The sequence below is a fragment of the Peromyscus leucopus genome, chromosome 7 (assembly GCF_004664715.2).
Source record: "Peromyscus leucopus breed LL Stock chromosome 7, UCI_PerLeu_2.1, whole genome shotgun sequence".
NCBI lineage: Eukaryota > Metazoa > Chordata > Mammalia > Rodentia > Cricetidae > Peromyscus > Peromyscus leucopus.
The window spans coordinates 41,071,442-41,084,024 of NC_051069.1; the positions used below are offsets into that span (position 1 = coordinate 41,071,442).

Genomic DNA, 12,583 nt, shown 5'->3' on the forward strand with positions numbered 1-12,583 from the left:
TCTCTTTTTCTTTGCAGTCTTTCCCGAAGCACACATGTTGGCGTAGCGTTAGCACCTGTCTCCGCCTCCCAGATCCTAGAGTTGCTTTAGGTTGTCTGACCACATTTCTGTAGTGGGTAGCCATTCCAGCTTTGATCTGGAAGTTCCAACCCCCATTGAGGCTTTGGTAACTGTCACACCTACAAGGCAGGGCTGAGAGAGGACCCTGAAGACCCGAGACCCAGGTGTGCCGGCTCTCTTGGTTCCTGGACCCTGGACGCTGGAGGTAGACTGAGCAGAGTTCTCCAGAGAACACTGCCGGACTGTGCTACACCTTTCCCAGACCCTGTTACCTATCCCTTCATTTGTGAGTTACCCCACAAAATAAACCTCCCTTTTAACTACATGGAGTTGCCTTAATAATTTTACCAATACATTTCCTTATATCTTCCTCTTCTCATTCTACTTTGAATGAGACTTGTCTTGACTTCATCTTCCTATTGCCCCTTCCCATTTGCTCTCCCACATTCTTTCTGCTCTGTTGCTATGATACCAGTGGCTAGTCTTATTACACTTATTTCTTTTCCATTGCTATACTTAATAACTAATATTTTAGTACCCACCTACTATCCTTGCTTTTTTATTTCCCCCAATTATTGCACTTGAAGGAATGATTATTTTATTGCTTATTACTATATTTTCATAGCAGGCTTAATTATCAGTTGTGGTTACTCTTGCAGTTAGTGTTCTACTCTCAAAGTAGACTAACGATGTGGGCAGAGACATTAGTGACTGAGCTACACCCCCAGATCATGGGGGGAAATTGAGGTCTTAGCCTAACTAAAATCTAAATGCAAATGTCTCCACTGAAAGAATATAGATACTTTAAAAAAAAAATCAGTGACCTAATACCAGCAATGCAAGTCCCAATTCAGAAACACAAAATATCAAGGCAACATGATTCCTTTTAAAGTTACTGATTCTTCAGAAATGGACTCCTTTGAAACTGAATTGGATGGATTTCAAGATAAAAAATTTGAAAAAAAAATGGCTGTGGGAGTGCTCAATAAGATCAAAGAGAATATAAATAAATTTCCATATGAATTCAAAACAAACAACTAAATGAAATGTGGAAATCAGTACAGATCAATATAGATTGATTGATTGTGGAAATCAATCAATAAAAGATGAGTTCAACAAGAAATAGAAATACCCAAAAAATAAAACTGACATTTTGGAAATGAAAAGCTCAATAAGTCAAATTAAAAGCAAGAAACTTGATGGAAAGTCTCACAAATAGAATGGAAAAAGAAGACCGAGTATAAGGGCTCAGAAACAAAGCAGATGAATTAGAGCATCAGATAATGACATGATAAAAAGGGAATCATTAACACACCAAGGCTTCAAATTATGGGCATTGAAGAAGTTCAAACTAATGGCACAGAAAACATATTCAATAAAATTGCAGCAGCGAATATTCCAATGTAGGAAGAAAGATGGCCACCCATCTTTATTTAGGTGATCTTTAGGGGTGTTTAGATGACAAAAAGAAATGTACCTTTCCACATTATATTGTAGATTAAGGAAATAGCCCTACCAAGAAAGAACATTGAAAGCTTTAGGAGAGAAGTACTGAGTCATATGTAAACGAAACCCTTTAATAATAATAGCAAATTCTGAACAAAAAACTAAAAGCCGGTGATAAATACTAGGATGTATTTCAAGCTCTGAAAGACAACTCCCCACACACATTCCTCTGTGCAGCAAGGCTACCCTTCATAAAAGGAGAAAGAGAGACTTGCTACGATAAATGCAGACTGAAGAAATCCATGGCACTGAGACACCACTGCAGTGCTACACACTAAAGAAGGAGACGAACATATCCGTGAAGCCCTGGGAAATCACAAACTGCAGAAGAACAGTAAGCAAGCAAGTGAGGACTAGCAAATTACCAAACATTTAAAAAAAAAAAACAAAAACGGAATTAATGAGAACTTCAATAACAGCTCTGAATGTTAACAGACTCGATTCTCCAACCAAAGATACAGACTAATGGGTTGGATTGAAAAACAGAATTCATAGCTGAAGAGATGGCTCCACAGGTGATAGATAGCACATCCTGTGCTAACATGAGGACCTGAGTTAAAGTCCTCATGAAAAGCCAGATGTTTACAATTCTAAACAGGTATCTTCTATGATGCTTAATCTTGATGGTCAGCTTGGTGGGGTTCAGAACCACCATGGATACACATCTGTAGGCATATCTGTGAGGAAGCTCTAGACTCCCTTAGGTTAATTGAGGTGAGAAAACCACCCTATATGTGGGCTGGGGTGCTAGACTGAGTGAAAGGGAGAATAAGCTGAGTACTCCCACCCATCACTATCAGCTTCCTGACTGCTTGTCCACTGGGATCAGCTGCCTCCCCAATCCTGCTGTCACATCATTCCCATGCCATTCCCCACCACAGTGGACTGTACTCCCGTGAACTGCAAGCCAAGATAAAACTCTCCTGCCAGAAGTTGCTTCTCATCAGGTTTTCAGGCACAACAAGACAGCTGTTAGCACATGCTATGGGTGCTGGTACAGCAACGCTATAATGGTACTAGATATAACAATGAATCTCAACACAGTAACAGTGGGTGACTTCACTACCCCATGCTCATGGGGCAGGACAATCGGGCAGAAATTGATGACATGGAAACAACATAGAACAATATAAACATCAAATAATTATTTATCCAAACGGATAAAGTTGGCAAGTCCTTAGCCAAACAAACCAAAAGCAAAAAAGAAAAGATGGTTCCATATTAATATAATTATAAACAAGAGGGTAGATATTGCAGTAAGCACCTACAAAAGTCAGGGCATATTTTGAAAATCTATATTCCAATATATTAGACAATGTAGAAGAAATGGATAAATGTCTAGACATATATAGTCTACCAAACTTAAACCAAGACAATTTAAATAACTTAAACTGGTCTATAACAAGCAACAAGATTAAGCAGTAATAAATTGTCTCCCAAGTACACAAGACCTAGACAGAGTCAAGACTGAAGATGTCTTTACAGATGAACTAATGCCAGGGCTTCTCAAGCAATTCTGTAAGTGTAAGGGAAAGGGATGCTACCAAACTCATTTTATGAAGCCAGCATTACATTAATACAAAAACCACACAAGAACACAAGAAAAAGGCAAATTGTCAAGTCTTTAACCCCAGCACTCGGGAGGCAAAGCCAGGCAGATCTCTGTGAGTTCGAGAACAGCCTCCTACAGAGCAAGTTCCACGACAGGCTCCAAAGCTACCCAGCAAAACTCTGTCTCCAAAAAACAAAACAAAACAAAACAAAAAAACAAGCAAAAAAAGTAAATTGTCCACCAATCTTTTTGATGAACAAGGATGCAAAAGTTCTTTAGCAGACACTTGTAAATTGAATTCATTTACATATCAAAAATATGTGAAGATGGTTTGGCATGTGCAAATTAAGAAATATTATACATCACACAAATAGACTTAAAGACAAAAAGCTCACATGATTATCATCATATTAGACCAACAAACTTTCACGACAAAAGTCCTGAAGAATTAGGAGAAGAAAGAATATACCTCAATATAGACACAAGTTACAAATGAAAACTTATTATATGAGATGGAGACATACTCAACTCTTTTACACAAAAATCAAGAAAAGAAACATGGTGTCTACTTTCTTCATTCCTATTCAGTACTGTGCTTGAAGTTTAGCTAGAACAGTTTTGGCAGGATACAAAAATCAATAAACAAAAAACTGAGCTTTTCTAGAGACCAATAACAACATTCTAAGAAATAAATCAGGAAAAGAATCTCATTTTCAACTGCTTAAAAACAATGAATTGCATACTAATAACCTAGCCAAGGCTACAGTGAAAATTCTAAAACACTGAGGAATGAGACTAAAAAAGATATTGATCATGGATCGGCAAAACCGTATCATGAAATTGCTCTATTACCAAACGTGATCTGTACACTCAGTGCAGTAATTCCCATCAAAACATCAGAGTGGACAGGGAAATATCCTAAGGCCCCTGCCTGAATATGAAGAGCCAGGCAATCTCTGACTGCTGAGAAAGGGAGAATCCATCTTTTTCCAGGGAAGAGTACACTGATAGGTTATCCAATCCAATGGTTGGCCCTAAACACACATATATATGAGCAAACACTAAATGGACTGAGTAAGGGATGTGTGTGTGTGTGTGTGTGTGTGTGTGTGTGTGTGTGTGTGTGTGTGTAAAATCATAATAAAGAAGAAAAGGTCATGAGTTTGAGAGGGAGGGGGAAGCTGGAAGGAGGAAATAGGGAAATAGAAAATGATTTAAATGCAGAATTTAAATTTTCCTGTATGAAATTCTCAAAAGAATAAATTAATTAAAATTTTCAATACCAGTCTTCACAGAAATAGAAAGGGAAATCCTAAATCCACTTGAAAGCACAAAAGACTCTGGGTGGCCAACATAGTCTCAGGTAAAAAGAACAAGGCTGGAATCATCCATTATCCCACAGAGCCGTCATTTGCTTTTTAAACCAGACACAGGTCAAACAGTGAGATAATGGAATACAACAGAAGACACAGAAATAAATCCATATGGCAATTGACACCTGGTTTTTAACAAGGATACCAAATACAAACTCTTCAACAAATAGTCCTGAAAAAAACTAGATGTTCACTATAAAGGGATGAAACTAGATCCCTCACACCCTGTACAAAAGGCATTTAAAAATGGATCATAGGCTTAATGTAAGACCCAAAATTTCAAAACCATTAGGGAAAAGCACATGGATTCAGACATAGGCAAGGATCCTCTAAAAGGCCTCCAAGGAAAGCAAGTGGCCCAGTAGGTAAAAGCACTTGCCGTGACGCCTGGCAGCCTATGCTTAGTTTCCAGAACCCACGGAAAGGTAGAAAGAGAGACCCAACTTCATAAAGTTGTCCTCTGATCTCCACACTTGCAGTGTGAGATACACACACACACACAAATGATAACAATGCTCCTAATAAGCCCGGGCCTGGAGAGATGGCTCAGTGGTTAAGAGCCCTTGACGGTTCTTCTAGAGTTCCTGAGTTCAATTCCCAGCAACCACATTGGTGGCTCCCAATCATCTGTAAATGAGATCAGATTTCTTCTTCTGGTGTATACATAAAATACATGAATAAATAAATCTTTTTAAAAGCATTTAAAAGCCCAATGCCAAGAATGGATTACTTCCTCTTTTGGCCAGTGAGGTTCCATAGACCCCAAACATTAAAGACTACTGCCGATGCAATGATTACCCTCCAGAACTTGACAGGAAGGTTGTATTGCTGAAGACATCGCATAATTGAGTTATAGAATATGATGAAATCACTGTATGCTATCTGGAAGCTTCGCCTTGTTGGGTAGCCTTCACAGTTGGAAAGTGCTATACTGGGGGAGAAAAATAATCATCGGGGTTGGGGATTTAGCTCAGTGGTAGAGCACTTGCCTAGCAAGCACAAGGCCCTGGGTTCGGTCCTCAGCTCCAGAAAAAGAAAAAAAAAAGAAAAAGAATCATCAATCTTACCTGGCTCTGAACCTGCAATAATGACCGGCCTGTCAAGACATGCCCAATAGTGACGTGAACATCAGAGGAGTAACCAACCACCTTCTGACTGAATTTAAGACTTCCTCCACAAAATGCAGCCCATACCTGCTACCAGTATCAGGGCTAAGACCCTGAGGTTAGACAGGTCATAGGACCTAGGAGAGAACCTACTACTATTATTCTACCAAACTGATCTAGTTTGAACCAATTCATAATGACTTATCATCATACCCATAGATGAATGTATCTCTCAACCCTTATCAGACAAGCTTCTATTTGTAGTAAATGGTGATTCACACAGAATCACAAAAGCCGGTTTAAGTACAGAGAGTAAGAAACTGCAGAATGCTCAGCCCTAAATGGAACGCGATATCAGTGCCCAAGACGCTTTTAATTTATGACTTTACAAGATCCTGTGTTAGCCTAGAACGCAAGAGTGCTGACTGAGGCAAAGAAAAATCTTTATACACCCCAACACACGCCCCTCCCAAGGCCCAGAGATCATTAAGAAAGAAGGGATTGAAAGGCTGTAAAAGCCGGAGGTGGTCGGTGACCACGAGGAAACAGTGTCCCCTGGCCACAACAGGGCAGCTGAACATGTGACCTCACAGTGGATTGTGACAGCAATCACAGGACCTGTACAAGCTCCAGACAGACACAGTTTCACCATGAAATGGGGAGTTAGCATGAAATCCCAAGCCTGGGAAGAGCTGGGGAGAGAGGGATGTGATCATAGGAGACATAATTGTCAAAGAACTACTAACTTTTCTAAAAGATGTAAAGGAAGGGAAGAAGTGTCACATGTTAGGGTTTATAAAGATTTTTCTCTGCCTCAATTGTCATTCCTGCCGACCTAGGTTGACACCTGGTCTTAGAAAGACGTTAATTAAAACTGTCTTGTTTTCACTAAAATATTAAATTTGTTAGAAGTAAGAACATTGTCCAAAATAGATTGCACCTCTTTGCCCCAAACCAATGAAGTCACTTGCTTCTGCTCTGTGGATATATAAGGCAGTCTATGGACTCTGAGGTAGACAGCATGTTAATTGTGAGCCTCCCATAAACTGGAGACCCCACGGGTACAACTGATGTTTCCCCCTGCAGAATATAAGCTCTGAGTGACCAAAGTACACACAAAGTCATTAACACAAAAAAGAAACACAGTGGAGTGCATCTAATACAACTACCAATACAAATATGAAGATGGATTTGTATTCACACCTCAAGTGATAAACACATGAGTGGATTTACTCTTGTGTTCATGCCACTGTGCAAATTTTTATAAGGTAAATCTCCAAGGGTCTTACTGCTGTGTCAAAGATTACGTGACTTTCAAATTTTGACAGATGTTCCTAATTGCCCTCTGATTTCCCATCAACATTAATGTCATCTATTCCCCACAGATGTGTCCACAGAGGTATTGTCAATTTTTTTTCATTCTGATAAGTGACAAATGATCTTTTGTGGGAGTGTGTGTGTGTGTGTGTGTGTGTGTGTGTGTGTGTGTGTGTAAGTATGGAGTATGCATGTGTGTGCACGTGCACTCCTGTGCATAAATGGAGGCCAGAGGACGGCTTCAGAAGAGCCCTCCACACTATTCCTTTACACTCAGAGCTCAGATTTTTCAGCTAGCTCACAAGTCCCAGTGATCCTCCTGCGTCGACGTACCTAAGACCAGGTTAGAAGCGTGCCTGGCGCCACACCCGGCTTGTTTTGTGGGTTCTGGGACCCAGACTCTGGTCCTCATGCTTTCGCAAGAATTCTTTCCCATCCAGCTATCTCTCCAGCCTCCCTCAAGGACTTTGCAATTTGCATTGTCCCCACTGTAAAGAGTTTGGACCTCGTTTACATATAGTTAGGGACCTTTTGTATTTGCTGTCCTGGAAATGATCTGGTCATACTGTCTATCCATTCTTCTTTGGGGTTTTACTGTTTTGCAGGCTGGTGCCTGTGAGTGCTTGAGCCAGACTGGCTTTTCTATAACATGGGTCACAAATCCTTCCTATTTGATTATATTTTTTAAATCATATGTTTGCCATTCAGAGAGAGCGTGTGTGTGTGTGTGTGTGTGTGTGTGTGTGTGTGTGTGTGTGTGTGTGTTTGGTGTATGTGTATGTGCCAGATGTAGACACCCCTGCACACACATGTGGAGGCCAGTGGAGGCCCTGTAGGGTCTTCCTCTTTCCTTCTCCACCTTATCCCTTGGAGACAGGGTCTCTCACCAACCTGGGGGGCAGCAAGCCCCCAGGATCTTCCTCTATCTAGCCCCCCAACCCTCCCCAGTGCCAGAGGCACAGGAACACTTGGCCACAGCTGTTTTTTCCATGGGTCTTGGCGAATCCAAACTCATGTTACCATGTATATGGAGTAAGCACTCCATCCCATTCAGCCATCTTCCAGCCCTCAGACTTTTTTTGCATTATTTAATTTACCAATCCTCTCTGACTTTGTGATTTCTGGATTCAAAGTCATAGTTAGAAGCATCATCACTCACTTGAAGGTTATAAAGATTTTCTCTCAAATTTCACCCAAGTATTCATCTAGTGGTTACATGAATTTAAGAATAAATAAATAGAATTCTGCACCAAAACTTGAGGGGAAGCCTGGCATCCGGGCTGGCGAGGAAGCGATCACCACTGCCGTCATGGTTCATTCCAGAACTGCATCATTGATTTGACCCACAATATGAGCATCAGCAAGTATGGAGATCTACCCTGGTCTCCGATCAGGGAGGAGTTCAAATACTCCCAAAGACTGACCACAGCCTCTTCAGTGGAAGGTAAACAGAACCTGGAAGTTACAGGTGGGAAACCTGGATCTCCATTCCTGAGGGAAAAAAATGTGCTGTTAAAGGACAGAATTAACATAGCTCTCAATAGAGACCTCAAGGAACCGCCACAAGAAGAGCTCATTTTCTTGCCAAAAGTCTGGACAATGCCTTAAAACTTATTGAACAACCAGAATTACCAGATAAAGTAGGCAAGGTCTGGACAGCCAGAGGCAGTTTTGTTTATAAGGGAGTCATGAATCAACCAGGCCACCTCAAACTGTTTGTGACAAGGATCATGCAGAAATCTGAAAGTGACATGGTTTTCCCAGAAATTGATTTGGGGGGATATAAACTTCTCCAGAATACCCAGGTGTGCTTTGTGGGGGTCAGGAGGAAACGGCATCAAGTATAAAGCTGAAGTCTGTGAGGACTGAAGGACAGACGCTTTGTGCTTGACTTCAAGCTGTTCTCCTCACATGATGGTTTTGACAAGGCCGTGGGACTGCTGTCGGCTGTCAATCTACGAGCAAGTATTTCTTTAGGGAGGGGAGTTGGAAGTGTTTGTTTCCTCGTGCCGGAGATGGAACCTGGGGCCTGGTGCATGCTGGGCAAATGCTGTACTGCTGAGCCACACCCCAGCCCTCTATAATTCCAAATAATATGTCTTCATTTCCCATTAACCTAACTAGGTTATATTAAATATGCTTTAAGAAAGAAAAAAAAAAACAAGAATAAATAAACCAACCTTTGGCTCATGAGGAGTCATTGGCTACTTTTTCTCCCTCGGGAGGAGTGCTGTTCGTCTTCCTCTGCCTTCGCCCTCCTAAATAACGTCCCTTTCATCCTACCCTGAACTTGGCCTGGCCCTGCTTAGGCATCACAACAGCTGCCGGCTGCACAGACTTGAGGAAAGGCAGTGGCCTCTGCCTCCCAGACCGACCAGAATCTCCCCCACCCTCTGCGAATCTGAGCTGTCTGGGATGGAATGAGTTCGGGGTGATTACAAGGGACCACTGAATGCAATCCAGCGGTGGGGACCCTCAAAGGTAGTTGCCTTGTCCACTTAAAATTCTTGGAAGCGCTGGGAAGAGTCGCTTGGAAAGGGAGAAAAAATGGACTTTGAAGGGTGACGTCAGGGCTTCATCATGCGCTCTTGGCTGGTCCGACTCAGGGTGAGGATTTGGAGGCGCTGTGGGAGTATCCGTTCACTACTCTCCCCTAATCCTCTCAAATCGCCCGGCTCTACAGCTGTTGGTGCACCAGATAAACTATTTGTTCAATTATTCTTGGCCGGGAGAGGGCGGCTGGCCTCAAAGGCTATGGGCTTCATAATTCCGGCTACTTCAATCAGCCAGGCCCTCCCCGGGCTGCCCACGGGAGACAGGGCCTGTTTGAAGCCAGGGCGCTGGGCTCCCGTCTTCTTTCTGCCCTTTTCATCTCACGCAGACGGCGGGCGCGGACACCTCCCGGTGGACCCGGCAGGGAGCAGCATCAGCCGTGGGCCCCGTGCCAATGCACAGAATCAAGGCGATAAAATAATTACAAATGAAAGGGAGATTAGCGGGCACTGTGGAGACAAATGCTTCCAAAATGGTTCTAGAAATCTCCTCGGTGTGTTCTCAAAGGGGACTTCGCTGCAGCTGCCAGTTCCATGGCAATCGGGCAGCAGATGCCGGGCTGGGAGCACTCTGGACACTTGTCAGAGCCACCCAACACCAGCCCGGGAGGAGATGTAGGCTGGTCACCTTGGCATCGCGGAAACGCGCCGGCCATGAACACAATTTTATTTTCCCTAGTTCCAGTGCCCCTCCCCTTCTCCAGGCCTCTGCAGAGTCCCACTAATAAGTGGGTGACAGCTGCCTAGAGACTGGTCCTGTCTGGCAGTTGCTCTGAAAAATACTGGGGAGTGAGGGGGCGGGGGGGGAGGGGGCGAGATGAAGTCTCACATGCTAAAAAGTCCTTTGCAGCCAAAATGTCCTCTCACTAGTCCGTTAATTTTTCCTCCAAACTTTATTTCAGTGACTTGCGAGACTAAGTCAACACCAACAAATGACTTGGGATGACCCTCCTCTTTCCAGCCCACTGTCTCCACCACTTTGCTCAGACTTCCTCCAATAAGCAAAACCTAAGGCAGAGCCATTGACAGTTGTGAATTCGTGACTCAACACAAGCCACACGCTGCAGCAAAGAACTCGAGAACATCGCAGAGGCCTCTCCACCTCGTGTGGCATGAAGTCGCAAACAAGGCCTGGCGTAGTCTGCAGGACATTTTCCCAGAGCTGGTGGCCAGGCACCTCAGCAGTAGTATGGAATGTGCGTAAGTGACCTCTAAATATGCAGTGAGTGGTCTAGTTGTTAATTCATTGGATAGTGGGGTACCAAGTACCCCTAACTCAAAATTCCAAAATATGAAATGCTTTATAATGCAAAACTTGAACATCCACATGAGCCCTCAGTGGAAAATCCTACTCCTGACCTCACATGGTCTTAGCAGGAAGTTCCAGCATTCATTCCCCATAGAATGCTTAAATTGTATGAACTGTGCTAACACATGGCATTATGTAATACAGAAGAGCAGACGCTGAAATGGAGTGGAAAGTCTGTTCCACTGCCGTGGATCTCTTTCCCTCCCACTTTGGAGATGCCAGCACTGCCCTCAGGCAGGGTCTAGCTGAGAAGTGTAAAAGGACACTCCAGGACTACTGCAGAGTTTAAACAATAGGGGCAGGAGCAGCCACGAGAGTCCAGGTGGGTCTCCCAGGCCACACCCTCCACTAAGACTGAATGTGCCTGTGTGCATTTTTGCCAAGAAAGCTTCAAAGTCCTCATGCCAGTTTCAAACGGATCTAAAACAAAGTGAGAGAACAGGCTTAGAGTGAGGAGAGGACACAGGGGGCCCAAGGGGAAGCACGAGCATCCTACCCACACAGACATGGCCCGGGGCACATCCGCCCACACAGGCATGGCCCGGTGCACACCTGCTCACACAGACATAGCCCAGTGCACACCTGCCCACACAGGCACATCCCGATACACACCCGCCCACACCCCCATAGCCCGGTGCACACCTGCTCCCAGGGAGACTGAGCAGCCCCCAAGGTCTGAGGCTTTGTCTCTGGATTAATAACTTTCTCCATCTTCCATTACATGTGGCCACCTTTCAGGTAGAATTAACTGTACATGGAATCCAGATAGCTAAATCTCAATCAAAATAAAGATGCCTAAGTAGGACAGGTTCCTTTCAGGTAGAATTGTACATGGAATCCAGATAGGTAAATCTCAATCAAAATAAAGAGGCCTGAGTAGAACAGGTTGATTCCATATTATCTTTCCTCAGGGTCCCCAGCTTCAACGTCCTACATTGGGTCGGAAGTCTCCTGTGGACAGAGCTGGAAGTGCCCCTGCCTTAGGTATTCTTGAGCCTGTGGTATGATGGGTTTCCTCCCCAGTGAGAGTAAACTAGTCACAACCAGCCACACACCCACCTCTGCTTCTGGTGCTGTTGTGTAACTGTTTCCTCCAGGTCGGACATGACCACAGCCATCCTGAGTCAGGGCAAGTCTCTCATGAGATCAGAGTGGGGGTCCAAAGCCGTCACAAGATCCTCACATATTCCTCCCCTCTCCTAGGTTGCATAAGAGGCAGACAATCACTGTGGTGGGACTCTCCAATAGTGTAGCCCCCCAGATATCACCCAGGGGGGGCTCTTCAGTGGTATAGCTACCCATATGTCACACAAGAGACTCTTCGGTGGTGTAGCTACCCACACGCTGCTCCCAGGACTTCTTGGGAGTCTGGTGCCTTTGAGTCACCCATGATCTTGTAAGTAACTCCCATAAACTCATTGGTTCATTAAGCAGGACTTCGCCAGTCCTTTCTTTAGTCTTTCTGAAAGGGTTCTTCCAGCACAATGGTATCCTAGCAGTCGGGAGCCAAGCAATACCACAAAGTCACACCATGCAACAAACCCCACACAAGAGATTTATTGGGGGAGAGGACAGAATAGTGGCTGCCTCTGACTGGAAACGGACAGCAGGGGGCTAGGGGAGGGGAGGGCTTTTATAGGGCTTTTAGAACATGCTCTAAATGAGCTAGTTGAAAAGTACAGTATTAGTTGCCAGCCATCAAGGAAGACTTCTGGGGGCAGGCTCCCCCACCAGACCCCCCATTGGACCCTGCAATCTACAAGACCCACGCCCTACCCCAAACCTACTCATCCCCCTGCAACACCAGT

At 44.0% G+C, this 12,583-nt stretch overlaps 1 pseudogene; it reads left to right on the forward strand.

Annotated features, from left to right (window-relative positions):
• The window catches only part of LOC114684407, a 15,272-nt pseudogene extending 6,489 nt beyond the window's left edge, over positions 1-8,783 (forward strand).
• Positions 8,784-12,583: the final 3,800 nt, after the last annotated feature.